At 38.7% G+C, this 26,989-nt stretch overlaps 1 pseudogene across 1 annotated transcript in view; it reads left to right on the top strand.

The window, feature by feature from the left end:
- Znf845l-ps1 (zinc finger protein 845 like, pseudogene 1) overlaps nucleotides 1–17,099 on the top strand; it is a 37,367-nt pseudogene extending 20,268 nt beyond the window's left edge. The window contains exons 4-6 of the transcript XR_005498278.2: nucleotides 9,532–9,579; nucleotides 12,822–12,948; nucleotides 13,773–17,099. The product of XR_005498278.2 is annotated as a zinc finger protein 845 like, pseudogene 1 (transcript). The remainder of the gene's footprint in view (nucleotides 1–9,531; nucleotides 9,580–12,821; nucleotides 12,949–13,772) is intronic.
- The last annotated feature ends 9,890 nt before the right edge of the window (nucleotides 17,100–26,989 follow it).

The following is a 26,989-nucleotide window of genomic DNA, read 5'->3' as shown; positions in this document are numbered from 1 at the left end:
TATCTGATCTTTTTAATAGATGATGGATTGTTAAACAATTTGTCACATTCCCTGATTTTCTAAGGCTTTTCTTCTGGGTGAATATCCTGATGGCTTCTAAGAGCTGAACCAACTGAAAGGACTTCTCTCATCCAGTATATTTATAAAGTTTATCTCTTGAATGAATTGTCTGATGTGTCCTAAGATAATTCTCTCTAAATTTTACTTCATTTATTATTTTTTAACCTATCCACTTTATATCTTGCTCACTGTCTCCCACCCAGTCACCCTCTCCCACAATTCTTTCCATGTCCTCTTTCCCCTTCTCTGAGCAGGTGGGGACCACACAGGGTATTCCCCTACTCTAGTACTTCAAGTCTCTGCAAGTCTAGGAGCGTCCTCTCCCACTGAGACCAGACAAGGCAACCCAGCTAGAAGAATATATCCCACGCACAGGCAATAGCTTTCTGGGCAGCTTCTGTTCCAGTTGTTTGTTACACACATGACATCTGCTGCATGTGAGTGAGGATGCCTATGTCCAGCCTGTGTATATTCTTTTGTTGGTGGTTCACACTCTGAGACTAACAAGGTCCCAAGTTTCTCTCCACTTAATTTGAAGTTTGGTATTGGCTTGCTGTATATTTCTTTGATTATGTTTAGGTATATGCCCTGTATCCCTGATTTTTCTAATACCTTTAACATGAACAGGTGTTACATTTTATCAAAGGCTCTTTCAGCATCTAGTAAAATAATCATGTGATTGTTTTTCTTTCAGTTTGCTTATATAGTGGTTTACGTTGATGAATTTCCGTATATTTTACCATCCATGCATCCCTGGGATGAAGCCTAGTTGATCTTGAGGGATGATGTCTTTGATGTGTTCATGGATTCAGTTTGTGAGTATTAATGTTCATAAGAGAAATCAATCTGAACTTCCCCTTCTTTGTTGATCCTTTGTGTGGTTTAGGTATCAAGGTGACTTTGGCCTCATAGAATGAGTTTGGCAGTGTTCCTTTGCTTTCTATTATATGGAGTAGTTTGAGAACTCTCAGTATTAACACTTCTTTGCAAGTCTGATAGAATTCTGCACTAAAACCATCTGGCCCTGGGCCTTGTATTTTGGCTAGGAAAAATTTAATGACTACTTCTCTCTTTTTTTTCTGGGTTTATTGGACTGTTTAAGTAGTTTACCTGATCTTGATTTTACTTTGGTAAGTGATACCTGTCTAGAAAAATTACCGATTTCATTAAGATTTTCCAGTTTTGTGGATGACTGGTATTTGAAGTAAGACCTAATGATTCTTTGAATTTCCTCAGTGTCTATTGTTGTGGCTCCCTTTTCACTACTGATTTTGTTTATTTGGACACTGACACTCTGTCTCTTGTTAGGTTAGCTATGGATTTGTCCATCTTGGTGATTTTCTCAGAGAACCCACTCTTAGTTTTATTGATTCTTTGTATTGTTTTCATCGTTTCTATCTGATTGATTACAGCCCTGATTTTTTCCTGTCCTCTACTCCTCTTTGTTTTCCTTGCTTGTATTTTTAATTTTCTGTAGCTTTCAGGTTGTTCTTTAAAATTGTTCCTATAAGAACTTTCTAATTTCTTTATGGAGACACTTAGTACTTTGAATTTTGCTCTTAGCAGTGCTTTCATTGTGTCCCATTAGTATGGGTATGCTGTGCCTCTGGCGTTTTTGTTGTTGTTGAAGTCCAGCTTTAATGAATGGTGTTCTGATAAGATGCAAGGCATTATTTCAATTTTCTTGTATTTGTTGAGGCTGGCTTTGTGACCTATTCTATGGTGAATTTTGGAGAAAGATCCATGAGGTACTGAGAAGAAGGTGTTTTTTGTGTATGTGTGTGTTTGGGTAAAATATTCTATAGATGTCTGTTTAGTCCCTTTCATTTATGATGTCTGTTAGTTTCATTATTTCTCTGTTTAGGTTTTGTGTTGACGACCTGTCAGATGTTGAAGTCTCCCACTATTAATGTGTGGGATTCCATGTGCTCTTTAAGCTTTAGCAATTTTTTTTTGTATATATTTCTTTATTTACATTTCAAATGTTACTCCCTTTCCTGGTGTTCCTGTCCATAAGCTCCATATCCCCTCCCCTTTCCCCATAAGGGTGTTCCCCGCTCCATCCATCCACACTTACCACCACCCCATATATTCCCCTGCACTGGGCGTCCAACCTTGGTAAGACCAAGAGCTTCCCCTTCCACTGGTGCCCAACAAGGCTATTCTCTGCTACATATGCAGTTGGTGCCCTGGGTCAGTCCATGTGTAGTCTTTCCGTAGTGGTTTAGTCCCCAAAAGCTCTGTTTGGTTGGCATTGTTGTTCTTATGGGGTTGCAAGCCCCTTCACCTCTTTCAATCCTTTCTCTAATTATCCCAAAGGGGATCATGTTTTCAATTCAGTGATTTCCTGCTAGCATTTGCCTCTTTATTTGACATGGTCTGGTTATGTCTCTCACGAGAGATCTATATCCAGTTCCTGTCAGCATGTGCTTCTTAGCTTAATCAATCTTATCTAGTTTTGGTGGCTGTATATATATGGTTCACATGTGGGGCAGGCTCTGAATGGCCATTCCTTCAGTCTCTACTATAAACTTGACCTCCATATCCCCTCCTATGAATATTTTTGTTTCCCCTTTTCAGAAGGAGTGGAAGCATCCTTTAAAAATGTTTCTTTTACAAATGTGGGTACCTTGTGTTTGGAGCATATATGTTCAGGATTGAGAAATCATCTTGGTAGATTTTTCTTCTGATATGTATGAAGTGTTGTTCCCTGTCTCTTTTGATTAATTTTGGTTGAAATTCTATTTTATTACATATTAAAAATGGCTACTTCACAGAGAATAGCCTTGTTGGGGCACCAGTGGAAAGGGAAGCCCTTGGTCCTGCCAAGATTGAACTCCCAGTGCAGGGGAATATTGGGGGGCAGTAAGGGGAATGTATAGGGGACGGGAAGGGGAGGCAATGGGGGCTTATTTAAAAGGAAACTGGGATATGTAATAACATTTGAAATGTAAGTAAAGAAATATATTTAAAAAAATTCCTACTTCAGCTTTCTTCTTGGGTCCATTTGGTTGGAAACCTTTTTGTCCAGCCCTTTACACTGAGGTTATGCTTATTTTTTATTGCTGAGATGTGTTTCTTGTGTTGAGCAGAATAATGTATACTGTTTTCACATCCATTCTGTTGGCTTGTCTATTTTTATTAGGATATTGAGTTTATTGATGTTGAAAGTCTATTAGTGACCAGTGCCTGTTATTTCCTGTTATTTTGGTGTCGGTGCTATTAATGTGTGTGTGTGTGTGTGTGTGTGTGTGTGTGTGTGTGTGTGTGTGTGTTCCTTTCTATGTGGTTTCCTTGGTTTTGCTTGTATGGAATTACTTATTTCCTGTGTTTTCCTTTTGGGTTGAGGTTTTCCTTCTAGTATTTCCAATTGATCTGGATATGTTTGAATTTGGATTTGTGTTGAAGTAGTTTGTTTTCTACATCCAAGGTGATTGAGAGTTTTTCTGGGTCTAGTAGTCTAGGTTGGCACCTATTGTTTTTTAGAGATTGCAAGATACCTCTCCAGGCCCTAATGGCTTCTAGAGTCTCTGTCAAGAAGTGGGGTGTAATTCTGATAGGTCTGCCTTTTTATTTTACCTGGTCTATTCCCCTTGAAGCTTTTAATATTTTTTTATCCTATATGTGTTGTTCTTTGATTATTATGTGGCAGGAGGATTTTCTTTTCTGGTACAGTCTAATTAGTGCTCTATAAGCTTCCCATAAGTTTATAGGCATTGCTTTCTTTAGGTTGTGAAAGTTTTTTCCTATGATTTTTTTGATAATATTTTCTGTGTTTTGGAGCTGGGAGTCTGCAATTTCTTTTATTCCAATTTTTCTTAGGTTAGGTCTTTTTATGGTAGCCCAAATTTCCTTGATTTTTTTGGCCAGAATTTTTAGAATTAACATTTTGTTTGACTAATGTATCAATTTTTTCTATTGTATCTTTTCCAGGAGAGTCTCTTTTCCATCTCCTGTATTCTGTTGGTGATGCTTACATCTGTTGTTCCTGTTCTCTTCCCTAGGTTTTCCACCTCCAGGATTTCCTCATTTTGTGTTTTCTTTATTGCTTATATTTTCACTTTCAGATCTTGCAGTTTTACTTATTTCTTTTACCTGGTTAATTGTAGTTTCATTTCTTCCTTTAAGGTATTTATTTGTTGCCTCTTTAAAGACCTATATGTGCTTGATTGTATTTTCCTGTATTTCTTTAAAGTTTTTTTTTTTTTTCATTTCTTCTTTACAGGCCTCTATCATCTTTCTAAGATTAGATTTTAGGTCATTTCCTTGGTTTTGGTTATGTTGTTTATCCAAGGCTTGCTGTACTGGTTTAATTATACTTTTTAGGTATTTTTATTGCCCTGGCTTTTACTGATTGTGTTCATAAGAGGGCCTTTAGCTTTTAGGATAGTTTTGCTCACTAGATGTTCTTGTAGTAGGTACTGGGATGTGGTGAATCTTGATGGTCCTGGTATGGCAAGCCTCTGATGGGTATCCTTGATCTGTGTATTTCAGGAAGTGTCCCCTGTGCCAGCAAGCTGCTCAGGACAGCTTGGCATGACTAGGATGGCTCATAGAGCAGGGAAGATGGATGGGGGAAGGGAACTTACCTGTGTGGTTCAGGAGACTCAGATCTGATGAAGATGGGGGTGAGATGTAATGGAAGAATGGATATTTTCCTGGAATAGCAGGATACTCTGGGCGGTTTGGCTAGGCCCAGAGGGCTCAGCAAGGAGGGAAGATGAAAGGAGAAAGGGAAGCTTACCTGTATGGATCAGGATGTTCAGGTTTGTGGAAGATGTGGGGAGAGGCTTAGAGCATCTTAGCTTGGCCCCGAGGGCTCGGTGAATAGATAAGAAGGGCGGAGTAAGGGAAGCTTACCTGTATGTTGAAAGAGTCTCATGAGGATAGAGCAGAGGTGGTGGGAGAATGGAGGACCTTCTGGGATAACAGGCTGCTAAGGGCATCTTGGCTTGGCTGAGAGGGCTCAGCCAACATGGAACATGGGCACGGGAAAGGAAGCTTACATGTATGGTTCAGGATCTGCAGGTCTAATGCAAGTAGGGGTAGCAGAATTGAGGTCTCCCTGAGATTGCTCAGGGCAGCTTGTCTTGGCCCAGAAGGCTCAGGGTGAAAGCAGAGAACATAGGTGGAGGCAGATGTTTCCTGTTGTTGCCTCATCGTTGCATTTGTAAAGTTTCTCATTTGTATGAATGTTTTGGTGTAATCTAAGAGCTGAGTTAATAGTAAAGGATTTCTCATTCATAGCATTTATAAGGCTTCTCTCCTGTATAGATTGTCTAATGTCTCCTAAATTGTTTCTGGATAAATCCTCTGGAATATTTATTACAAAAGAATATACCTTCTTCTCAGCACCTCATGGTAACTTCTCCAAAACTGACCATATAATTGGTCACAAAACAGGCCTCAACAGATACAAGAAGACTGAAATAATCCCATGCATATAATCTCATGGACTAAGTCTAGACTTCAATAAGAACAATAACAAAAGAAAGCCCATATATTCATGGAAGCTGAACAACTCTCTACTCCGTGATAAATTGGTCAAAGAAGAAATAAAGAAAGAAATTAAAGATTCATTGAGAAAATATCTTTGCCAATCCTACTTACGATAGAGGGCTAATATCTGACATATACAAAGAATTCAAGAAGTTAGACTCCAGAGAATCAAATAATCCCATTTAAAAATAGGGCACAGAGCTAAAAAAAGAATTCTCAGCTAAAGAATAGCAAATGTACAACATCCTTAGTCATCAGGGAAATACAAATGAAAATAACCCTGAGATACTACCTCACAACAGTCAGAATGGCTAAGATCAAAAACTTGGATGACAATACATGGTAGTGGGGTTGTAAAGAAAGAGGAACACTCCTCCATTGTTGGTGGAATTGCAAGCTGGACATCGTTCTGGTGGTTCGTCAGAAAACTGAACCTAGTACTACCTGAGAATCCAGCTATGAAACTCCTGGACATACACCCAAAAGAAGCTCCAACATATAATAAGGACTCATGTTCCACTATGTTTTTAGCAGCCTTCTTTATAATAGCCAGAAGCTGGAAAGAATCCGGATGTCCTTCAACAGAGGATTGGATTCAGAAAATGTGGTACATTTATACAATGGAGTAGTTTTCAGCTATTAAAAACAATACCTTCATGAAATTCATAGGCAGATAGATGGACCTAGAAAATATCATGACTGAGGAAACCTAGTCACAAAGGATCACACATGGAATGCACTCACTGTTAAGTGGCTATTAGCCCAAAAGCTTGGAATACCTAAGAAAAAATTCATAGATCATATGAAGCTTAAGAATAAGGAAGGCCAAAATGTGGTTGTTTGATTTTTTCTTAGAAGCAAAAACAAAATATCCATGGGAGGAAATACAGGGACAAAGAGTGAAGGAGGGACTGAAGAAAAGGTTACCCAGAGACTGCCCCACCTGGGGATCCATTCTGTATGTAGCCACCAAACCCAATCATTGTTTTTGATGCCAAGACTTGCTTACTGACAGGAGCCAGGCATGGGTGTCTCCTGAGAGGCTCTGCCAGAGCCCTACTGATACAGATGAGTATGCTTGCAGCTAACCATTGACTGAACAAGGGGACCCCAATGGAGGAGTTAGAGGAAAGACTGAAGGAGCTGAAGGGGTTTTACGACACCATAGGAAGAACAACATCAACCAACCAAACCCCACCAGAGTTCCCAGGGACTAAAGCAACCAAAGAGTACACATTGAGGAACCCATGACTTCAATCACATATGTAGCAGAGGATGACATTGTCCAGCATCAATAGGATGAAAAGCCCTTGGCTTTGTAAAGGCTTCTTTCCCTAATGTAGGGAAATGCCAGGGTGTTGAAGTAAGAGTGGGTGGGTGGGAGTGGAAGCATCCTCATAGAAGTAGGGGGAGGAGGAGCAGGAGAGATTATGAGAGGGGGAGGGTGTATGGGAGAGGGAAGAAAGGTGATAACATTTGAAATGTAAATAAATAAAATATTCAAGAAAAATAAAATTTAGAAAAGAGTATTATCAGATTGGAGATACCTTGGGGGATGTTTGTAGTTGTTGAATTGAAAAATCATGTTTCAGAAATTATAATTTCAGAAAACATGCATCCTTGTTTTCTTATTCATGCAAAATGTTCTAAGTCTTACTTGCTCTTGATAAACACTGATACACTGTTATGAGTTAGTTTAAAGGCATTGCACATTCTTTTCTTTTGAGTACAGAAGAATGATGGAGGTTGTCTTTAAATTATGTAGTGATGGGTTAGGATGTTGGCTACTATCTAATTATGCTGAGGTCTGTTCCTTCTGTTTTCATATTCTTCAGTGCTTTCATAGTGAGCCAATGTGACGTTTTGCCTTGGGTCTTTCATGAATATGTTGACAGGGTTGGCTGTCTTCTCTCAATGATTATATGTATTTTGTGTCTTGAATTTTTTCTTTTGGTCTTGAAACACTCTTACATCATTGGCATGAAATCAACTTGTCCCCTTTCTCTATCCATTAAAGAGAATCTTTTTCGTCAGTGTACACCCTTTTAACTGGTCTATGATTTTGTTCCTTCATAAGTTTTTTTTTATTCATCTGGTTTTTTTAAGTCAGGGTAAAGTCAGCTTTGTGTGACGGCTGTCTAACATCTCTTTTCTTTCAGTGTTCTGCAGTATCCTCTGTGCAAGATAATTATAGATTTTTCCAAAAGTATTGGAGAATTCATTTCTCAGTTTGTACAGTCTTCAAACATTGTTAGTGTGGAGATGCTGTGTCAACACTTGCTCTTGTCTGGCCTAGTTTTATGACATAAAAGATTGATACCCACTTGCTCCTAGAAAAATCATCATTTTTCTCCTCAATGTTCATTAATATGGTTTGACTTTCCACAGTATGCTAACCACCTACTCTTTACCACTGTCACACTAAACTACCTGGGCATTGGCATAGAAAGATACCATCCAAGTGTCTGTTAAATGTCTAGAGAATTATTTGACATGAGAGAAACTTAAGAATACATAAAAAGAGTTGCATATATGCTAGTATAATGGTCATGATCATTTTTTGAAATAATATTTTAACATTCAGAATGAGTTCCTATTTTGGGGACATACATAAACATATGTATATATGTATGTATTTATACGTGTATTTTTATGCCTGTGTGTGAATGCATATGTATAGGTATACATGACAGGAGATCTATGTCATACATTTTTGCTTTCATGTGGAATTAACAGCCAGGTACTGAAGGGTCTCAATTGAGTCATATTTATTAATTAATAATTGAGGACCTAAGAGCTGCCTAGAACAATACTAATATACAGATTTATGCATATTGAGGAAGATGTTTTCATCCATTGTAGAATTTTGATAGATCTGACATAATGAATGAATCCTCCCAAGAACATACCCTGAAGTGATTCACTTTATCTCTATGCATATCCTCTTATGAGTAGCAACCATCAGAGAGTTTCTACCATGCCTGCTTCTTGATAATGCTCCCTTGGCATTGTCTAGAACAGTTCTCAACGTGACGATCGTGACCCCTTGGAGGGTCAATTGACTCTTTCACAGGGGTCACCTAAGACCACTGTTAATCATGTATTTCTAATAGTCTTAGGATGCGCCACTGCTACATCAACCTACATGTGTGTCTGCCACATGTACAAATATCAATTCATGAGTTCCTTGTACTGTATTAAAAGGTTGCAGCATTAGAAAGGCCTAGACCACTGGCTTAGAACATTTAGCACATGGACATTCCATTTAAATACAGATGTGTCCTGAATTGTAATATTCTACTTATAACTGCGTTCACATGGATTTAGTGATCAATATTCTCACACAAAAGTGTGCATGCATCTTAGAAAAGAATTCCTCATTGAAAGGAAGAGTAATTGAAAAGGTACATTTGACCTCAGGAACAATGTAAAGCCTTTGTAGATGATGAAGAAAATGACTGTAATTTGACGTGGTGATGATTTATCAGTTTGAAAAATCAATATATTTGGTGGACTGAATCTGTGTCTGTACAGCAAGACAGCAGGACACACATGGAAAATAGAGGTACTGTGTCTGCAAGGTAGAAAGAAATGAAATGTGCCCTAAGGGTCAGATACTATATTTTAGTTTGATGACTAATGAACCTCCATTTACTGCTAGGCATCCATTTGAGTCCCCAGTAGCCATTTGCCTCCGACTCTAGACCTTCAAAAGTTTACAAAAATAATTCTGAGCAGTAATGTTTTATAACAGGTATGTATGTGCTCTGTGTTTCTGCCTGGTGCCTGTTGAGGTTAGAAAAAGCCTCAGATTGTAGTCATTTTCATTGCCATATTGCATACATCATTCCATGCTCTCCTTTATGTAGGAATGTAGGAAGTTCTCTGGTATCATTTTCATTTTTCTGTCTTTTAAGTGGTTTAGTATTATTTATAATAGAGTTGTATTTATTTTAGCTTTGAATTTTTCAGAGAAAAGTAACAAGAAGAATGAATGCTTCTCTTGAAAATGCTCCTCAGGTCAGTGTCCTGTCCACATTTCTTTGAAATTCCTATTATTACTTAAACCATTTGAGACTTTAGCTGTCTACCTCTGGTAAAGTTATTGAAAGTATTTGGTGTCTGTAATTCATCTCTTTTCTTCTCCAGTGATCAAACTTAATCCTTTAGATCTTTTACATCAAATGGGATAAGCACATACTTGTCCTATTGTATTTTTACTGGATTTTATACTGTGAGGACATGAGTTTCCAAGGATTAAAGAGCTGCAGTTCTGATAGAGAATGTATTGTAGATGGTGCTCAAATAATATCTTGATGACTAATTTCTACACTGCATGGACCTGTGTCCTTTAATATTAGTGGGAAAGGAAGGTTTCCTATGCCACATAAATTGCATTTCCGGAATAGTCAGGTTTGCAGAAACAACTTTATGAATGTTGATCTGCAAATACATGGACACTGACATCATTGAGCAATGTATGGAAGTATAGAGCATATGGAAGAGAAGAATTAGAATACACACCCGGTCTTGAATCCAAATAACTATTTCAGTTCCTTTGAGGCATAGATGATGTAAAGAATATGTGGCTTTTTCTCACCATAACATCGATGGGTTTGTGAGGAGATGCAGATTGCAGTATTCTGGTATCTCTTTTTGGCATTTTATGTCACAGAGTGATCATGGGTGTGTCAACACGTGAAATTTGTTGGAAAAGTCTGCCCAGTGCTCAGTGGCGTCAGTTCTCAATATGCAGATGATTATTTCCTTTTTGTCCTTTGTTCAATTTTTTAGAAGTAGTATAAACATTGCAATATGGACCTTTGTACTGAAGCACATGGAATATATTAGTAAAATTCTTCTGGAGAGTATTGTCCTGGCATTTTATAAGCCATGAAATTTCAAGTATTTGTGAATGTCCCTCTTAATTTGTTTCTTCTGTTCTTTAATGGGAAGAATGCTCCATCCTTCCTGTGTTTTTCTTCTCTTGTAAGCTATGTATTATATAGGGAAAAACTGTGAAGGGTCGTAGTGCTGCTTTTTGTACAATATATTTTATTTTGTGATTAAGTATATAAGTGATCATCTGCATGTTTTTATAAATGACATGTTATACCCCTGAATCCATGAATTCAGCATCAAGCTCTTGGGACTGAAGTCAGGCCTGGTAGTTAGCAGCGATGGGCATAGAAAGAAAAGACAAGAAAGTTAAAATTAGAAGGTTTAAATATTCACTTAAGTCAATCTCACAAGCAATAATATATTTTAAAAAGTTAGTTTAATTACATCAACTTAAAACACAATTTGATCAATGGAAATTGTTGTACTTCATCTGAGTGCATTGTTACATATACCAGTTATTTACACATACATGTCTAATTATTCTGTAGTAAAAGACCATATGAAAGTTATGGAATTGTTATTATGTGTATTGGATATGTCCACTTTGAAAAACCTTTAAATAATTTTAATACTCTTTAATACAGTTTTTGTTTACTCATTTTACTGGTGTGAATATAATCTCATAAAACATCTTTACAAAGTACTTGATTGTGTTTCCTTTGGAATGTTAAGTGTGTTCATTAATATTGCACTCTTTTTCTGTTTAAAGAAAAAGCTGTGGTTTTAATTCATCCAACAATCCTGCATTTCACATTCTACCTCTTTGATCTGGACATGGTGCAGCATTGTACATAGGCCTCAGGATGTCAACTAAGTATTTTAGGATAGACTCCGATGAGATCCAGCTGCAGACAGGATTGATACCATGTCCATAGTAGAGCAAGGCTGACAGCTATACAATTTTAAAGCACAGTCTTACTCGTTATGTCTTGACCATCTGTGCTATGACACTAGAATCCTGTTTAATAACAGCCCTATACTTCATAATGGAACATTCCTGCATCTAGACCTTACACGGTGTGTTATGTTCCCTGAAAGTTTGATGTTTATGATTCTATTATGTAATCCTGTTGCAGAGAAAAGGGAAATAAAGACTATGACTATTTTAGGTAACATACTTTATTAAAATTAAATTTCAGTTTTTCTTCATATATGTTTGTACATTTGCCTGAATGTATGTATGTGTGCTGTATATTCCTCCAGCCTATAGAAATTAGAAGAGAGAATTAGATTTTAAAGGACTAGAAATAAAACTCTATTGTTTAATTCATGTGGGTGCTGGTAGATAATTAAGGATTACAGAATCCAAACCACAAAAATTTTTAAAATGAAGTGATGGTGGCATGTTTATTGGTTGCTAAGATCTTAGAAAACGTCAGAAAATTCATGATGGAGAGAGACTTTAGGAATGTACGTAATATAGTATGTCATTCTGTGCACTATCTAATAACTCCAGCAATGCTTAACTTCTCACACATTTCTATAGCACCTATAGATGTTTGTCCTTGAATATTTGCTATGACTTATACTTATTATGAAAAGAGAATTATACGAATTCTAGGTTTAGAAATATAAAATTAAAAGAGTTAGCCCCAAAAGCCACAAACTCAGGGCTAAGCCCTGCCGCCAGGAAGAGCAGGCCATAAAGATAAAGAAAAGGAATGCAAAAACCAGCTCAGGCTATCGAGGACTGACCCATAAACCATCCAGAGACATCCCCCCAGCTTACTCAGAGTCATACTTTAACCAGATGTCCTCCAGACCCTGATAAGCCCCTACTTGTGCTTTCTAGCCATTGTGTCCTACAGAGAGCATTCCAGGAAACCTGGCAGCCCAAGCCTAACCAGAGGTGTTTCAAATACAAATGCTCCATCAATTTTGACAAACTTTTAAAAATAATGAGGACCTGAAGACCCTACCCTTCTCCTGATTTAGTAGCTCTGTTCCAGGAACCAGGGGGCCATAAAACCTTCTGGCGTCCCCTTATCTCCTAGAGCCATAAAACAATCTTGTAACTTGTGGTGCATTCCCCTTTGACATCCCCCATCCCCTGGTGCTCACAGCCTCTGCCTTTAAATACTCTTTTTCCCAGCCTCTCGGGGTCGATACCTCTGTCTCCTGCGTGGGATATGTGTCGGCCCGGAGATCTCTGTAATAGGTCTCCGTAATAAACCTCACCTTTGCTTATTACATCCAAAATGGTCTCTCTGTGTCTGGGGTCCGCGATTTCCCAAGACTTGAGTAAGGGTCTCTCTGCGTGGGATCTTTCAATTACATGTCTCCTACTCTTTAGTTCTTTTTTCCCTAGGAAAACACTTTCATCCAGAAGCACATGGTAAATGGATAGTTTTTCATTACAGGGTCAGATAACATTCAAGGATGTGGCTGTGGACTTCTCACTGGAAGAATGGGAACGTCTTGACTATGCTCAGAGGGTGTTGTACATGGATGTGATGTTGGAGAATTACAAAAATCTGGGTTTTGTGGGTAAGAACATTTTTTTTTAAGAATTCCTGACTCATTATTTGAAATTACCTACTGTGTGCTTATATAAACACTCAGACATATCTAGAGACTCCCAGAATAAGGGAAATTCTGGCTACCAACATAAGTTCTTCATTATGTTTCCTTTATATTTCTCTCCATTCTTTGGAAGAGGATCTAGTGTTGTATTCTGTGTTCTCTCTTAAAATATCATATAGACTTTTAATCAAACTTCAAAGTTCAAAAACAATTGAATATTCAGAGCAAGAAAACATATTGCCATACCTGTGATAATTGGTCTTGAATTGCTTATGAATTTTTAAAATGCAGGAGGTTCTAAATAGAGAATTTTCTTCTTGCATATTTATTTAATTTTGACCTATTGTTTCTATGTTTAATTTGGTACAGCATGGCTTTCGTATCATGAGTTCCATGCCAATGTGGATTTCATAATGAGTTCCTAGCTGACCAAAGGCACACTATACTACTCTGTCACAAAATATAATCAAGAGAATAGAGAAACATTTCTTTACAGGATCCTTTAGAGAGATACGTTCTCAGAGCCCTTTACTCCTCTATCACCTACTCTTTAGCTTCTGCAAAGCACAGTGTTTAAATAAGAAATAGAAGGCTACTGTTTTCCTATCATTCGATGAGATTTGAGGTTGTTCTAAGAATCTATGTGGTGATTGTGAAACCAGAAAGACGACTTTTGAGAGCTCTATCCTTGAGAATCACTAATTTACATTAGAAATTTTCAGAGAACATGGGATATTGTCTTACTTATCCGCTAATTCCTGCCAACTCTAATTGTACTTTCTTTTTAGAGAATCATTTCAGGTGTCAAAAATATGAGAACATCTTGGATCGAGACACACAGCATATTGTCCAGAAGCATGTAAATATCCAAGGGAAGTCTTATAAATGTCATGAGCTTGGCAAAATCATTCATGAATCCATCCAAAGTACACCTTATAAAACTAACCTCAGGGATACATCGGTTGAATCATCAAACCTAAGCAGAAATGAAACTGGAAACAACAGAGAACCTTGCAAATGTAAAAACTGTGTAAACTGTTTAACTTCATGCTCTACCATGGGCTTAACTCAGCGAAACCTCAGAGGAAAGAAAGAATACAATGGTACAGAGCTTGATAAAGTTTTTGACTCTAAACAAAAATTCATGCTCAAACAAACTTATAATAGAAAGAAACCTTACAAATGTAGTGAATGTGCCAAATGCTTTCCCAAGAAATGCAAGCTTAGACAGCATCAGACAGTTCACACAGGACAGATACCTTACAAATGTAGTGAATGTGACAAATCTTTTACCCTGAAAGGCAATCTTAGAATTCATCAGCGAATTCACACAGGAGAGAAACCTTACAAATGTAGTGAATGTGGCAAATACTTTACCCAAAAATGTAGTCTTATTATTCATCAGAGAATTCATGCAGGAGAAAAACCTTATAAATGTAGTGAATGTGACAAATGCTTCATCCGGAAAAGCAGTCTTATAGTTCATCAGAGAATTCATACAGGAGAGAAACTTTACAAATGCAGTGAATGTGACAAATGCTTTACTGACGAGTATCGTCTTAGAAATCATCAGAGCATACATACAGGAAGTAAACCATATAAATGTAGCGAATGTGGCAAACACTTTACTCAAAAAGGCAGTCTTTCAATTCATCAGAGAATTCATACAGGGGAGAAACCATACAAATGTAGTGAATGTGGCAAACACTTTACCCAAAAATACAGTCTTATTATTCATCAGAGAAATCATACAGGAAAGAAACCTTACAGATGTAGTGAATGTGACAAATGCTTCACACACAACAGTTATCTTAGAAAACATCAGAGACGTCATACAGGAAAGAAACCTCACAAATGTATTGAATGTGACAAATGCTTCACCCAAATTGGTGATCTTAGAAAACATCAGAGAATTCATACAGGAGAAAAACCTTACAAATGTAGCGAATGTGACAAATGTTTTACCTTCAAAAGTGGCCTTAGGAGTCATCATAGAATACACACAGGAGAAAAAGCTTACAAATGTAGTGAATGTGAAAAATGCTTTACCCGTAAAGGTGATCTTAGAAGACATCAGAGCATTCATACAAGAGAAAATCCTTATAAATGTAGTGAATGTGACAAAGGCTTTTTCCAGAAACGCAGTCTTATCATTCATCAAAGAATTCATACAGGAGAGAAAGGTTATAAATGCAGTGATTGTGACAAACGCTTTACCTTCATAAGTGATATGAATATTCATCAAAGAATTCATACAGGAGAAAAACTTTACAGATGTAGTGAATGTGACAAATGCTTTACCAAGAAATATCGTCTTAGAATTCATCAGAGAATACATTCAGGAGAGAAACCTTACAAATGTAGTGAATGTGACAAATCTTTTACCCTGAAAAGCAATCTTACAATTCATCAGCGAATTCATACAGGAGAGAAACCTTACAAATGTAGTGAATGTGGCAAATACTTTACCCAAAAATGTAGTCTTATTTTTCATCAGAGAATTCATGCAGGAGAGAAACCTTACAAATGTAGTGAATGTGACAAATGCTTCATCCGGAAAAGCAGTCTTATAGTTCATCAGAGAATTCATACAGGAGAGAAACTTTACAAATGCAGTGAATGTGACGAATACTTTACTAAGGAGCATCGTCTTAGAAATCATCAGAGAATACATACAGGAAATAAACCTTACAAATGTAGTGATTGTGGCAAACAATTTACCCAAAAACGCAGTCTTACAGTTCATCAGAGGATTCATACAGGGGAGAAACCATACAAATGTAGTGAATGTGACAAATGCTTTACCTACAAAAGCAGTTTTAATTTACATCACAGAGTTCATACAGGAGAGAAACCTTACAAATGTAGTGAATGTAAAAAATGCTATTCCTACAAATGCGATCTTAGAAAACATCAGAGAATTCATGTAGGAGAAAAAACTTACAAATGTGAATGTGACATATGATTTACCCAAAAATTTAGTCTTCTTACTCATCAGGGAATTCATACAGGAGAGAAGCCTTACAAATGTAGACAAGTGCTTACCTGCAAAAGCAGTGTTAGAATTCATTAGAGAATTTATGCAGGAGAAAAACCTTAAAAATATAGTGAATGTGATGAATTCTTTTGCCAGAAACAATCTTAGCACACATCAGAGAATTCATACAGTAATGAAACTTCATGAATGAACTAAATGAGAAAAATTCATTCTCAAGGGAGGTTATCTTATAATTTATCAAGGAATACATATAGGAGAGACCTTACAATTGTAGTAAATGTACAAATATTTTACTGTTGACTCATTGATTAGAATACATCGAAGAATGCATACAGGAAAAAAAAACAGAAATGTAATGCATGAGGAAAGGTCTTTACTTAGATCTCAGATCTAAAAAAATACCTGGACATATTTAGACAGAAAAAAATGTGTCCACTGGAAAAATGTGGCATGTGCTATTGTTTGCAACACTTGAGTAGATAACTAGTATATATATATTCATATATATATGTATATGTACATATATATATATATTTATATATATATGTGTGTGTGTGTGTGTGTGTGTGTGTGTATGAAACTTGTGAAGGTATTAATTACTGCTCAAATCTTAGAAACTACCCAGAGTTTACACTGAGAGAAACTGAAAGTATGACAATGAAGGAAAAATTTCATTAAAAGTTTTTACTTGTTCACTTTCAATTATATCATAATGAAAACACAGTTGAGAAGCTAGAAGAGTATGGAATTGTATAAAGTTTCTTGGAGACTAAAATGATCTATTTCGAAGAGAAGCTATGAAATACATGCCTCAAATTTGCTAATGAAACTGACAGCATTCGGTATACTTTACTCAAATGAAGATACTCAGACACATTATACTTCTTAAAAGAGGATTTGACAAAGTGAGCCACAAAGATAGGGTGCTCTTTATCCTGTAAATATGCCTAGAGCTAGGCAGTTTGCTACTAGTGTCCAATACTCATATTCTGTATCATATGCTGGTTTTAAATTTCAGAATAGCAATTGTCTTTGAGTCCCTGAGACTCATTTCCTAACTCATTCATGTACTCCTCTATATAATTCCAATAAAGCTCATTGGTTCAACAAGTTGGAATTGGTTGTTTTCGATTTTCATTTGGGTTGGGTAGATGAACAGGTAGGTTGCGTCTCTCTAGAAAATGTCTGACTCCCCCCCCCAAAAAATGTGCTGTACCTATTAATATTTTCTGCAAACTTGTAACATAAAATGAATATTCTACCAATGTTTGTCAACTTATTGGTAGCAACCCCTTTGAGGCTGGAGTGAAATTCTCACAGGGGTTACTTAAACATAAGAAAACACATATTTTCAGTGGTCTTAGAACTGAGACACTGTTTTTTGTCTCCTCGTGAGTCTGGCTATATAAGAGTTTTTTGGGTGAGAGAGAGACCCAACCGCCTGGTCAGGTGGGCACTCCTGAGGCTGCAGAGCGGAAGAGACCACCAACACTGCTCACCCCTGCCCACATCCCTGGCCCAAGAGGAAACTGTATAAGGCCTCTGGGCTCCCGTGTGGGAGGGCCCAGGAGCGGCAGGACCCCTGCCTGAGACACCACCAGAACCTGAAGGAAACAGACCGGATAAAGAGTTCTCTGCACCCAAATCACGTGGGAGGGAGAGCTGAACCTTCAGAGAGGCAGACAAGCCTGGGAAACCAGAAGAGACTGCTCTCTGCACACACATCTCGGACGCCAGAGGAAAAAGCCAAAGACCATCTGGAACCCTGGTGCACTGAAGCTCCCGGAAGGGGTGGCACAGGTCTTCCTGGTTGCTGCCGCTGCAGAGAGCCCGTGGGCAGCACCCCACGAGCGAACTTGAGCCCCGGGACCACAGGTAAGACCAACTTTTCTGCTGCAAGAAAGCTGCCTGGTGAGCTTGGGACACAGGGAAGCAGAATTCCTCTAGGACCGGGCACGTTCTGTGTTTACCGGAAGTCCCACACCCTCGGATCCCGGCCCGCAGCAGCTCTCTGCCCCCAGACCCTGTGAGAGAGAGACCCAACCGCCTGGCCAGGTGGGCACTCCTGAGGCTGCAGAGCGGAAGAGACAGACCATCTGGAACCCTGGTGCACTGAAGCTCCCGGAAACAGCGGCACAAGTCTTCCTGGTTGCTGCCGCTGCAGAGAGCCCGTGAGCAGCACCCCACGAGCGAACTTGAGCCTCGGGACCACAGGTAAGACCAACTTTTCTGCTGCAAGAAAGCTGCCTGGTGAACTCAAGACACAGGCCCACAGGAACAGCTGAAGACCTGTAGAGAGGAAAAACCACACGCCGGAAAGCAGAACACTCTGTCCCCATAACTGACTGAAAGAGAGGAAAACAGGTCTACAGCACTCCTGACACACAGGCTTATAGGACAGTCTAGCCACTGTCAGAAATAGCAGAACAAAGTAACACTAGAGATAATCTGATGGCGAGAGGCAAGCACAGGAATGCAAGCAACAGAAACCAAGACTACATGGCACCATCGGAGCCCAATTCTCCCATCAAAACAAACATGGAATATCCAAACACACCAGAAAAGCAAGATCTAGTTCCAAAATCATTTTTGATCATGATGCTGGAGGACTTCAAGAAAGACGTGAAGAACTCCCTTAGAGAACAAGTAGAAGCCTACAGAGAGGAATCGCAAAAATGCCTGAAAGAATCGCAAAAATCCCTGAAAGAATTCCAGGAAAACATAAATAAACAAGTAGAAGCCCATAGAGAGGAGACACAAAAATCCCTGAAAGAATTCCAGGAAAATATAAATAAACAAGTAGAAGCCCATAGAGAGGAGACACAAAAATCCCTGAAAGAATTCCAGGAAAACACAATCAAACAGTTGAAGGAATTAAAAATGGAAATAGAAGCAATCAAGAAAGAACACATGGAAACAACCCTGGATATAGAAAACCAAAAGAAGAGACAAGGAGCTGTAGATACAAGCCTCACCAACAGAATACAAGAGATGGAAGAGAGAATCTCAGGAGCAGAAGATTCCATAGAAATCATTGACTCAACTGTCAAAGATAATGTAAAGCGGAAAAAGCTACTGGTCCAAAACATACAGGAAATCCAGGACTCAATGAGAAGATCAAACCTAAGGATAATAGGTATAGAAGAGAGTGAAGACTCCCAGCTCAAAGGACCAGTAAATATCTTCAACAAAATCATAGAAGAAAACTTCCCTAACCTAAAAAAAGAGATACCCATAGACATACAAGAAGCCTACAGAACTCCAAATAGATTGGACCAGAAAAGAAACACCTCCCGTCACATAATAGTCAAAACACCAAACGCACAAGATAAAGAAAGAATATTAAAAGCAGTAAGGGAAAAAGGTCAAGTAACATATAAAGGCAGACCTATCAGAATCACACCAGACTTTTCGCCAGAAACTATGAAGGCCAGAAGATCCTGGACTGATGTCATACAGACCCTAAGAGAACACAAATGCCAGCCCAGGTTACTGTATCCAGCAAAACTCTCAATTAACATTGATGGAGAAACCAAGATATTCCATGACAAAACCAAATTTACACAATATCTTTCTACAAATCCAGCACTACAAAGGATAATAAATAGTAAAGCCCAACATAAGGAGGCAAGCTATACCCTAGAAGAAGCAAGAAACTAATCGTCTTGGCAACAAAACAAAGAGAATGAAAGCACACAAACATAACCTCACATCCAAATATGAATAAAACGGGAAGCAATAATCACTATTCCTTAATATCTCTCAATATCAATGGCCTCAACTCCCCAATAAAAAGACATAGATTAACAAACTGGATACGCAACGAGGACCCTGCATTCTGCTGCCTACAGGAAACACACCTCAGAGACAAAGACAGACACTACCTCAGAGTGAAAGGCTGGAAAACAACTTTCCAAGCAAATGGTCAGAAGAAGCAAGCTGGAGTAGCCATTCTAATATCAAATAAAATCAATTTCCAACTAAAAGTCATCAAAAAAGATAAGGAAGGACACTTCATATTCATCAAAGGAAAAATCCACCAAGATGAACACTCAATCCTAAATATCTATGCCCCAAATACAAGGGCACCTACATACGTAAAAGAAACCTTACTAAAGCTCAAAACACACATTGCACCTCACACAATAATAGTGGGAGATTTCAACACCCCACTCTCATCAATGGACAGATCATGGAAACAGAAATTAAACAGTGATGTCGACAGACTAAGAGAAGTCATGAGCCAAATGGACTTAACGGATATTTATAGAACATTCTATCCTAAAGCAAAAGGATATACCTTCTTCTCAGCTCCTCATGGTACTTTCTCCAAAATTGACCATATAATTGGTCAAAAAACGGGCCTCAACAGTTACAAAAAGAGAGAAATAATCCGATGCGTGCTATCGGACCACCACGGCCTAAAACTGGTCTTCAATAACAATAAGGGAAGAATGCCCACATATACGTGGCAATTGAACAATGCTCTACTCAATGATAACCTGGTCAAGGAAGAAATAAAGAAAGAAATTAAAAACTTTTTAGAATTTAATGAAAATGAAGATACAACATACCCAAACTTATGGGACACAATGAAAGCTGTGCTAAGAGGAAAACTCATAGCGCTGAGTGCCTGCAGAAAGAAACAGGAAAGAGCATATTTCAGCAGCTTGCCAGCACACCTAAAAGCTCTAGAACAAAAAGAAGCAAATACACCCAGGAGGAGTAGAAGGCAGGAAATAATCAAACTCAGAGCTGAAATCAACCAAGTAGAAACAAAAAGGACCATAGAAAGAATCAACAGAACCAAAAGTTGGTTCTTTGAGAAAATCAACAAGATAGATAAACCCTTAGCCACACTAACGAGAGGACACAGAGAGTGCGTCCAAATTAACAAAATCAGAAATGAAAAGGGAGACATAACAACAGATTCAGAGGAAATTCAAAAAATCATCAGATCTTACTATAAAAACCTATATTCAACAAAACTTGAAAATCTTAAGGAAATGGACAATTTCCTAGACAGATACCAGGTATCGAAATTAAATGAGGAACAGATAAACCAGTTAAAAACCCCATAACTCCTAAGGAAATAGAAGCAGTCATTAAAGGTCTCCCAACCAAAAAGAGCCCAGGTCCAGACGGGTTTAGTGCAGAATTTTATCAAACCTTCATAGAAGACCTCATACCAATATTATCCAAACTATTCCACAAAATTGAAACAGATGGAGCACTACTGAATTCCTTCTACGAAGCCACAATTACTCTTATACCTAAACCACACAAAGACACAACAAAGAAAGAGAACTTCAGACCAATTTCCCTTATGAATATCGACGCAAAAATACTCAACAAAATTCTGGCAAACCGAATTCAAGAGCACATCAAAACAATCATCCACCATGATCAAGTAGGCTTCATCCCAGGCATGCAGGGATGGTTTAATATACGGAAAACCATCAACGTGATCCATTATATAAACAAACTGAAAGAACAGAAACACATGATCATTTCATTAGATGCTGAGAAAGCATTTGACAAAATTCAACACCCCTTCATGATAAAAGTCCTGGAAAGAATAGGAGTTCAAGGCCCATACCTAAACATAGTAAAAGCCATATACAGCAAACCAGTTGCTAACATTAAACTAAATGGAGAGAAACTTGAAGCAATCCCACTAAAATCAGGGACTAGACAAGGTTGCCCACTCTCTCCCTACTTATTCAATATAGTTCTTGAAGTTCTAGCCAGAGCAATCAGACAACAAAAGGAGATCAAGGGGATACAGATCGGAAAAGAAGAAGTCAAAATATCACTATTTGCAGATGACATGATAGTATATTTAAGTGATCCCAAAAGTTCCACCAGAGAACTACTAAAGCTGATAAACAACTTCAGCAAAGTGGCTGGGTATAAAATTAACGCAAATAAATCAGTTGCCTTCCAATATAGAAAAGAGAAACAAGCCGAGAAAGAAATTAGGGAAACGACACCCTTCATAATAGACCCAAATAATATAAAGTACCTCAGTGTGACTTTAACCAAGCAAGTAAAAGATCTGTACAATAAGAACTTCAAGACACTGAGGAAAGAAATTGAAGAAGACCTCAGAAGATGGAAAGATCTCCCATGCTCATGGATTGGCAGGATTAATATAGTAAAAATGGCCATTTTACCAAAAGCAATCTACAGATTCAATGCAATCCCCATCAAAATACCAATCCAATTCTTCAAAGAGTTAGACAGAACAATTTGCAAATTCATCTGAAATAACAAAAAACCCAGGATAGCTAAAGCTATCCTCAACAATAAAAGGACTTCAGGGGGAATCACTATCCCTGAACTCAAGCAGTATTACAGAGCAATAGTGATAAAAACTGCATGGTATTGGTACAGAGACAGACAGATAGACCAATGGAATAGAATTGAAGACCCAGAAATGAACCCACACACCATTGGTCACTTGATTTTTGACAAACGAGCCAAAACCATCCAATGGAAAAAAGATAGCATTTTCAGCAAATGGTGCTGGTTCAACTGGAGGGCAACATGTAGAAGAATGCAGATCGATCCATCCTTATCACCCTGTACAAAGCTTAAGTCCAAGTGGATCAAGGACCTCCACATCAAACCAGACACACTCAAACTAATAGAAGAAAAACTAGGGAAGCATCTGGAACACATGGGCACTGGAAAAAATTTCCTGAACAAAACACCAATGGCTTATGCTCTAAGATCAAGAATCGACAAATGGGATCTCATAAAACTGCAAAGCTTCTGTAAGGCAAAGGACACTGTGGTTAGGACAAAACGGCAACCAACAGATTGGGAAAAGATCTTTACCAATCCTATAACAGATAGAGGCCTTATATCCAAAATATACAAAGAACTCAAGAAGTTAGACCGCAGGGAAACAAATAACCCTATTAAAAAATGGGGTTCAGAGCTAAACAAAGAATTCACAGCTGAGGAATGCCGAATGGCTGAGAAACACCTAAAGAAATGTTCAACATCTTTAGTCACAAGGGAAATGCAAATCAAAACAACCCTGAGATTTCACCTCACACCAGTGAGAATGGCTAAGATCAAAAACTCAGGTGACAGCAGATGCTGGCGAGGATGTGGAGAAAGAGGAACACTCCTCCATTGTTGGTAGGATGTCAAACTGGTACAACTACTCTGGAAATCAGTCTGGAGGTTCCTCAGAAAATTGGACATTGAACTGCCTGAGGATCCAGCTATACCTCTCTTGGGCATATACCCAAAAGATGCCTCAACATATAAAAGAGACACGTGCTCCACTATGTTCATCGCAGCCTTATTTATAATAGCCAGAAAATGGAAAGAACCCAGATGCCCTTCAACAGAGGAATGGATACAGAAAATGTGGTACATCTACACAATGGAATATTACTCAGCTATCAAAAACAACGAGTTTATGAAATTCGTAGGCAAATGGTTGGAACTGGAAAATATCATCCTGAGTGAGCTAACCCAATCACAGAAAGACATACATGGTATGCACTCATTGATAAGTGGCTTTTAGCCCAAATGCTTGAATTACCCTAGATCCCTAGAACAAACGAAACTCAAGACGGATGATCAAAATGTGAATGCTTCACTCCTTCTTTAAATGAGGAAAAAGAATACCCTTGGCAGGGAAGGGAGAGGCAAAGATTAAAACAGAGACTGAAGGAACACCCATTCGGAGCCTGCCCCACATGTGGCCCATACATATACAGCCACCCAATTAGACAAGATGGATGAAGCAAAGTAGTGCAGACCGACAGGAGCCGGATGTAGATCGCTCCTGAGAGACACAGCCAGAATACAGCAAATACAGAGGCGAATGCCAGCAGCAAACCACTGACCTGAGAATAGGTCCCCCGTTGAAGGAATCAGAGAAAGAACTGGACGAGCTTGAAGGGGCTCGAGACCCCAAAAGTACAACAATGTCAAGCAACCAGAGCTTCCAGGGACCAAGCCACTACCTAAATACTATACATGGACTGACCCTGGACTCTGACCCCATAGGTAGCAATGAATATCCTAGTAAGAGCACCAGTGGAAGGGGAAGCCCTGGGTCCTGCTAAGACTGAACCCCCAGTGAACTAGACTATGGGGGGAGGGCGGCAATGGGGGGAGGGTTGGCAGGGGAACACCCATAAGGAAGGGGAGGGGGGAGGGGGTTGTTTGCCCGGAAACCGGGAAAGGGAATAACACTTGAAATGTATATAAGAAATACTCAAGTTAATAAAAAAAAATAGTTTTTTGAAGCATAAGAAAGTGATATAGAGCCCTTCTGGCCTGTGCCTTCTGCCGGGCAGATCACTAGCTTGTCTGGACTCCTTAGGACACCATGGCCTTAAAGCAATCACAGGAGTTCTGCTCAATGAAGGGCAACTGATAAGAGGCCCTCCCAAAGGCCCACAGCCACTGGGATCTCAATGCATTCATGACCCATGACCCGCAAAATCTGCACCTCCTGAATTACACTCCCCTTCTGCCTGGTGCTTTCTACCTTGGCAGATGACCAGCTTGTCTGATCTCCTGAAGATACTACAGCCAGAAGGTATCCTGTGAGTTTTGCTGCATATACAGCAACTGGTAAGGGACCCTCCTTCCCAAAGCTCCACAGCCCCTGGGAGCACAACTACCATCATTGCCCAGCCCAATTCATTTTTTTAAATTGAGCCAAGTTCTTAAGCAACAATACATTCAAATTAGTGAAGAGTTAATTCACTTTTTACTCAGCTTAATACATTTGTTTTACTCACAGATACTGAGGGCACTTGCCTTTGGCAAGTAATGGCCAGCACTCAGCAGGCAGAGGCAGGCAGATTTCTTTGAGTTTGAGGCCAGTGTAGTCAACCTAACTAGTTAAAGAATAACCAAGACTACACAGGGACACTCTATTTTGAAAACCAAAATAATAAAAGAAAACAAATTTGAATCTTGTAAATTCTCCTCTTCTTCACTACTTCAGCTCAATCATCTAACAGAATTGTAGTTTGCATAAATAATTACTATTTTTTATTTTTTATTTTTCAACAAATAGAAAATTACAGTTTATATACTGGCTCTGTCATGCACCAGAAATGTAAATCTGGGGACTGATAAGATGACTAAGAATTAAATGGCAGGACCTAGGACCAGTCAAGGGGTAGGACCATTCAGGTTTCTGCCTGCACTCAGAGCTAAAAGCCAGTCGCCAGGAGCCCCTCCACACCTGAGAACAGAGGTAAGACCAACTTTCCTGGTCCAAGCAATATACCTGGTGGCCTTAAAACACACAGAGTCTTCTGAGACAGGACACTTCTGGTTTCTGGCTGAACCAAGAGCAGAATTGCTCCTCTGAATACAACAGCCCTCTCTACCCAAATCCTATGGGGGAGAGAGCTAGACTCTAGAAGTGCGGACAATTCTGAGAGCTCAGACAAGACCTCCACATCTCACATTCCTGGCACAAGAGGAACCTGCCCTCTGGATATGGGAATACAGGAGCAGTCATTGGCAGGAACTTTCTAGTTTCTGCCTGAACCCAGAGCTGAAAGCCAATCTCGTAGAGTGCTGACAGGCCTGAGAGCAGAGGTAAGACCAGCTCTTCTGCTCAAAGTGACCTAGCTGAAGGCTTTAGGACACACAAAACCAGGAGCAGCTGTCTGTTCCCAGAACCGGCTGAAAGAAAAGAGGTCTACAGGAGTACTGACACACAGGCTTACAGCCGGGTCAAGCCACTGTCAGAGACAGCAAGACAAGCTAACATGAGAGAAAAGCTGATGGTGAGAGCCAAACACAGGACCGAAGCAAGAGAAACCAAGACTACTTGGTCATCAGAACCCAGTTCTCCCATCAAAGCAAATATTGGATATTTAAACACACAGGAAAAAGAAGATGTGAATTTAAAATCACATGATGATGATAGAGAACTTTAAGAAAGACATAAATAATTCCCTTAAAGAAATATAGGACAACATAGGTAATCGAGTAGAAGCTCTTAAAAAGGAAACAAAAAATCCCTTTATGAATTACAGGAAAACACAAACAGGTGAAGGAATAGAACAAAATTATCCAGGATTTAAAAATGGAAAGAGAAACAGTAAAGAAAGCACAAAGGGAGACAACCCTGGAAATAGAAAAGAGATCAGGAGACATAGATGCAAGTATCACCAATAGAATCCAAGAGATAGAAGAGAAAACCCCAGGTGTGGAAGATACCATTGAAAACATCAACACAACCATCCAAGATAACATAAAACACAAAAAGCTCCTAACCCAAAATATCCAGGAAATCCAGGACACAATGAGAAGATCAAACCTAAAGATAATAGGTATAGAAGAGAGTCAAAATTCCCAATGTAAAGGGCCAGTAAATATCTTCAACAAAATCATAGAAGAAAACTTCCCTAACCAAAAGAAAGAGGTGCCCATAAACATATATGAAGCCTACAGAACTACAAATAGATTGGATCAGAAAAGAAATTCCTCCTGTCACATAATATTCAGAACACCAAATACACAAAACAAAGAAAAAATATTAAAAGCAGTAAGGGGAAAAGGTCATGTAACATATAAAGGCTGACCTAACAAAATTACACCAAACATCTCACAAGAGACTATGAAAGCCAGGAGATCCTAAGCAGATGTCTTAGAGTCCCTAAGAGAACACAAATGCCAGCCCAGGCTACTATATCCAGCAAAACTCTCATTAACATAGATGGATAAACCAAGATATTCCATGGCAAAACCAGATTTACACACTATCTTTCTACAATTCCAGCCCTACAAAGGATAATATGGAAAACTCCATCCTAGAATAAGCAATATAGAAATCTTGCAACAAAACCAAAAGAAGATAGCAACACAATCATAATTCTACCTAACAACAAAAGTAACAGGAAACAACAATCACTATTCCTTAATATCTCTTGACATCAACACACTCAATTCCCCAATAAAAAGACATAGACTAACACTGGATATGTAAAGAGGACCCAGCATTTTGCT

The sequence above is a fragment of the Rattus norvegicus genome, chromosome 1 (genome assembly GCF_036323735.1).
Source record: "Rattus norvegicus strain BN/NHsdMcwi chromosome 1, GRCr8, whole genome shotgun sequence".
Lineage (NCBI taxonomy): Eukaryota > Metazoa > Chordata > Mammalia > Rodentia > Muridae > Rattus > Rattus norvegicus.
The sequence above is the reverse complement of the archived record's forward strand: the minus strand, read 5'-3'. Positions and strand labels throughout refer to the sequence as shown.